We start from the raw sequence: 6243 nt of genomic DNA, 5'->3' as shown, positions 1-6243 counted from the left end.
ATGCCTAGGTGGAGGCCGCTTTCGATCGGTAATATTAATGAGTAATTAATATTACAGCTTAATCTTGACTGAACCCTTTGGGTCACACCCAAGCAATTAACGAACCGACACGATGAATTAATTCGGAAGGAATTAATGAGTCGCTAGAGTAATTAATATTTAGACGTCGAAAATTCGAGCTTGGAGCCTCGAAACCGAGCGTCGGAAGTCGAGTCGAAATAATAAAAAACGAGACGGTAAAATCACTAATTAATCAACAATTTACCGAAAAACCTCTAGCATTGGAATGCCCCGACCAAACCGAAGCCTAGGGGCATTTGGTATACCCAAGGTGGCTAGCAAGCGCACCAAGCCGAGCCTAGGCTGGCTGGTGCGTGCTAGCGCACCAAGGCTAGCATGGCACGCCTATAGCCGCAGCTGCTATGGCGCGCCAGCAAGCTAGCAAAGCACGCACATAGCAGCAGCAGCTATGGTGTGCTGTGGTGCTAGCTGTGTTGCGGGGAAGGTGCAGGGCAGCTGCTAGCTGCATGTGCTGGCAGGGGCATAACAGCACGCCAAGGCCAGAAGCCTGCACTTTTGTGCGTGCCTTGCTGAGCTGAGGCAGCAGTTGTGCGCCAAGCTGCCACGCCAAGGCCAGCAGCTAGCTGGGCCGAGGCAGCAGCCCAACCTCGGGCTGCTTTGGTGCCCAAGTGAAGGTGCCAAGTGGCAGCGCCTTGTTGGGTATAGGTGGCCGGCTATGGGGAGTTCTTGGGGATCAAGTTTGCTCCCCTCCCTTTCTTGTGGTCCTTACCTAACCCTTCTCCTAAATGTGCCACTTGTTGATTAATTAGTTGTTGGATATTTAATTTTACTTTTGATTTAAAAATAAAGAAAGAATATTTATTTTACCAACTCTCTCACATTGATCGGAGAGAGGATTTCACTCATGATTTTCCCTATAAAAACCCAAGTTGGGGTATGGGAAAAATCACTTTAGTAAAGTGTTAGAAAAGGCATCTCCATTGATAAAACCTTTAAACACATAATTACTCAAGTATTTGGTTGGGCTTAGCTAACCTCTAAGCAATACACCTAGTCGGGGTCGAGTTGCGGGTGGATACCTTAGGAGGTTTTCGCCCGTGCGAGACTTAAAGCTTTCTCAAGTAAGAGCTCGAGGTACGAGCAAAGCACGCGTCAAAGGTAATTAAGTCTTTCCTTAATTCTTGTTAATTATGTTATTATGTCTTATGATTATATTAATTGTGAGTGTGACCTTGGCTCGGGTTTTATTCCGCAATGAGTCGGACTCATCAAAACCCAACAGTGGTATTAGAGCCTTGCTCATTTATTTTTATAATCATAATTTTCAAGGTGTGGCTTTATTTTTCTGGTTTTACGTTGCTAATTAGATTAGTAGCTCGGTTTTATTAATTTTAAACCCGTTTTAAAGCTGATTATGGTCCCGAACCCAGATTTTCGCCCAAAAATAGTGAATTTTGGGTGGAAAAGGTGCTCTGGAAATGTTTTTAATCCTTTTAGGACTATGTTTTAGGCAAAAATCTGACCAAAAATTCCTTTTTCGAGGGATTTTTCGTTTTGACGAAAAATTTTAAGTCTTTCTAACCTTGAATCTTAATGGCATATTTATGGTGATTATGTATATGGTTCTTTCCTTAATGTTTCTACAATTTTGAACCTCTTTAAGTATGGTTACTTAGTAGTTATTAGTGCTTGAAGATTGGTTTACATTTTCACATAATTGCAAATCCATTGCATTAAGTGTGAAATTTTTTTTTCTTTGAGGCTTCCAAGTACTAAAGATTCAATCTTTAATTATTTTAAGTGATTGAAACTTTGAGTTACTAAATTCCATGAATTTTTGGTTGAAATTTTGATTTAATCATGTATTAAATTGATTGGAATCATAAAGTTTGAATCTTGTGATAGAAATTTCATTTATCTATAATTTTTCAAGCATTCACAAGTTAAAGTTGGAATCTATATTTGAATATTTGTGTTCAAAATTCTAACCCCCCTTTATTTTGTCAAAATCTCATGATTAATTTAAATTAATTAAATTAATAGTGAGTAATTACCCTTGTTCATTTTGTTGCACCAAGTTGAACCAATTTTATTAAAAAATGGTTTGGAAATAATTTTGGATATGTGCACCTTGATGAATTTTATTTAGGTTGGACTTGTAATAATTTTCATTTTTGGCTCATTTTATTAATTCTAAAATTAATTTGGAGTTAATTATTTTGTCACGCAAAATTTGGGTTAAAAACCCGAGGCTATGGCACGAAAATCGAGGCAAAAGCCTCCCTTGGCGAGTCGGGTTGCTGCATATGGCTGCCAAGGGGCTGCCTCGAAGGGTGCAACCCTTGCGTGGCTGCTGCTCGCTGCCAGCAAGCAGCAACAGCAGCCTCGAGCTGTGCGTGGTTCGGCTGGCCGTGGCATGGCTTACGCGAGCTCGAGCCTTATGGTGCGGGGTATGCTATATATGTATATTAGTATATATGAATGTTGGTGCTTGATAGGGGTTAAAGTGTGTAGACATTTCTTGCGGAGCAATGTGGTGCAATGAGCTCGCGCAACATGGCCATCATGGGCCACGAAGTGGTGTGTGAAAGTTCGCTAATGTGGTCGGTGTAACGCGTAAACGACATCGTAAGTCACTCCCACGTTCATTGAGCATCAGTCGATTGTGCGAGTAGTGAACACTCCAAGTCTTGGTGCCAGGCACTTAGACATTTTGGACTACGCAATTTTGTATTCTTTTGCCGTTTTAATTAATTATTTTGGTTCTAATTATTTTAATTAAATATTGAGGCCAGGCCTCGGTTTTGTGCGGCATTGGAAAAATTTTATTTTGGCAAAATTTTGGGTTTACCGGCTTAATTAATTGGATTAATTAAGATGGATGCGGAATTTAGTGGGAGATTAAATTTTAATTGCGCTAAATTACATAATCGAGTTAAACAACTTTGACTAGTTCTAATTAGGCATGTTAATTGGATTAACGACCTAAATTAGTTACTAGTTTACGCGTGTTTGTGCATTGTTACTTGTATATCGTTGTAAAATGCATGGGCCATTCAAAAATAGTGAATGGATGAATGGAATGTATATTCTCCCATAGGTTTTATAAAAATGGCAACTAGTGGGGCCCGATTAGGATAGAAAATACGGACTGAGTTCCGTGATGTATATTTGTAAATCTAAATACGGTCTGCAAACCGTTGAGTATTTTTATACCTTAATATTTAGATTAGTCCTAATCGTAGATACTAGTATTTGCATAATTATGGTCATGTCTTGAAGACGAAGGTTCTTGGAAGACGAAGCCATGAAGTTGCAAAAGATGTCCCTTGAAGACTCAAGGGGTCATGCTAGTTGCCAAATGCATCGTTATTTATGTTTTCGATTTATGTTTATGATTATATATATGTGAATTATATGTTAGATGCATGTTTAGGATTTCGAATGTTGCAATGATTAATTAAGTTCACTTAAATCATCCAACATAGAAACCCTAGGTCCCTAAAATATTGAGTAAAATTGCCATTCCAAAACAACACTTATCGACCTCTTGAGGGTAGTGATGGGCTACGCCAAAGCGAGGCATCACTATTACACCCTAGGATACGTAAGGCATACCGGGTATGCAAGTTGGTTTTGGTTATACTCAACGATATGAGTGACGGAGTCCTAACATGTCGTGGCAAAGTGGATAAGTTGTTGAGTGAGAATTAGATGCGATGATTTATCCAACCAAGAGTGGCTTGGAGCCATTAGCAATGAGTTGCTTACCTTAGAAGATTGTGTGTTAAGACAAGCCAAAGCATGCTTAACCACTCATTGTTTCTTTGATCTTGGAATCGACTTATTCTCACCAAATGGGGATAATTTAATGTGTGAATAAGACATTTGAATAAGTTTGATTAAAATGCATGATTTCAATCTTATTTAAGTATTATGAATGGTTTTTCATTTAAATTCTTTTAATTGTATAATCATGTCTTCAAATAACTCAAACAACCAATTCTCGTTGCGCTCAATTCTCGACAAAGAGAAGTTGAGTGGGCCAAATTTTCTTGATTGGTAAAGGAACTTGCGTATAGTTCTCATGTAAGAGCAAAGGAATATGTCCTTGATGAGGAAATGCCCGAGACTCCCAATGAGGAGATTACTCAGGCTGCCCTAAACCGATGGCAAGTTGCCAATCGGGATGTCAAATGCATCATGGTGGCCACAATGTCTCCCGAGCTTCGAAAGACTTTCTTTGAAAAGGAGACAACTTTTGAGATCATTTATGAGCTGCAAAATATGTTCCAAGAGCAGGCCCGAACTGAAAGGTTTGAAACCCACAGGCAGATCCTTGAGAGCAAGCTCAAGAAAGGAGAGCCTTCCAGCCCACATGTACTCAAAATGATAGGATTATTTTAGAACATGGGAAGGCTTGATGCAGGGTATTCAACCGAGATGGAAATTGACATCATTCTCCACTCGTTGCACAAAGGCTATGATCAGTTCAAGATGAACTATAATATGCACAACATGGAGAAAACCCTCATCGAGCTTCATGGTATGTTGAAGCAAGCTGAGCAAACGCTCAAGGATGAGGAGAAGCATGATATGTTCATGATCAAAAAGGGCAAGCGATTCAAATTCTCAAGCAAGAAGAAGAAAGGCTTTAAGGGGAAGGGTAAGAAGAAGACCTTTCCGCCTAAGTCTAAGGCTACCAAGGATAACAAGGAGAAAAAGGTAGCATCTTCTAAATCTGATTCCGAATGCTTCTAGTGCAAGAAGAAGGGACATTTGATGTGAGATTGCCTCAAATTCAAGGAAGATAAGAAGAACAGAACCGTTGCTTCTGGATCAGGTATATTCATTATAGACTTAAACTTCACTAGCTCAACATCATGGGTATTAGATACCGGATGTGGCTCACACCTTTGCTCCAATTCTCAGGGTCTAAGGAACATTAGGAAGCTAGCGAAGGGAGAGGTTGAACTCCGAGTCAGCAATGGAGCCAAAATTATAGCCGTATCTATAGGAACTTTCAGTTTGTCTTTGCCCTCAGGGCTTGTTTTGGAACTTGAAAACTGTTTTTATGTTCCTGGTGTATGGTGGCTCAGAAGAATTAGTTGTTGAAGGTTATATCGAAGCAAGCTTCTAAACAGACAGAGACGATTTCAAATCGCAATCTGGATATGTGTTCTGTCTAAATGGAGGAGCGTTTAGTTGGAAGAGTGCCAAGCAGAGCACAACTGCAGATTCTACAACTGAAGCCGAATACTTGGCAGCTGCTGAAGCGGCTAAGGAGGCTGTTTGGATTTGTAAGTTCGTTGGTGAACTTGATGTTGTACCATCTATCAAGGGTCCAATAGCCCTCTATTGTGACAACAATGGAGCTATTGTTCAGGCCAGAGAGCCAAGCGAACATCAGAAGGTCAAACATGTTAAGCAGCGATTTCAATTGATAAGAGAATGGAAATCAGAGGGTGAAATCAGAATTTGTAAAGTAGGAACGGATGACAATGTAGCCGATCCACTTACTAAACCTTTGCCTCAAGTGAAGCACAACAAGCACGTCGGAGACTGGCTTTGATTTCCCTGTTTAGTGTTTTAGTTAATTTTGAACATTTTAATGTAAGACACTAAGAAGAACCATTCAAGTTTTAGAGTAATTTAAATTTCATGCAATTTTATCACTCCGTTTGCTATTTAATTGTGGTTTAGGATTAAATAATGAGTCCATTCGATTATGAGAATATTCAAAATAGGGTATCAAGACCAGTCTTGATAAGGAAACACCTATTAAGTGAACATTGAATATTTTAATCGAAAATTATCCCTAATCGAGGTCATTTAAACAGTGGACGATTAATGACCACTAGAGATTAGTGTGTAGTTTGATTTATAGCACCGTTTCTTGTGCTACAAGGACATGATTGTCATAAATCATTTGCACAGATATTGGTTTAGAACCATACTGGATTGACCTATGAGAATACTTTAAGAGATTTAAAAATCGTCATAAGTATACTTCTCATTATGGCTATCGGAACCTATTTCCTCAACCATGAGTATTGTGAGTTCTCATGTTTGAGTACTAGTCCATTTTGATGTTAGTCCAACGTCTGCCGTAAAAGGGGATTATAACGGCAACACTCGGGCGGCTAGGTCCTCTTAGTAAGAGAAGCTACATTACAAGACTGGGAATGTCCCCCTACTAAAAATAGGGAAGATGTCTTTGTT

The sequence above is a fragment of the Chenopodium album genome, chromosome 11, assembly GCF_948465745.1.
Source record: "Chenopodium album chromosome 11, dcCheAlbu1.1, whole genome shotgun sequence".
Classification (NCBI taxonomy): domain Eukaryota; kingdom Viridiplantae; phylum Streptophyta; class Magnoliopsida; order Caryophyllales; family Amaranthaceae; genus Chenopodium; species Chenopodium album.
This window is presented reverse-complemented; position numbering follows the sequence as displayed.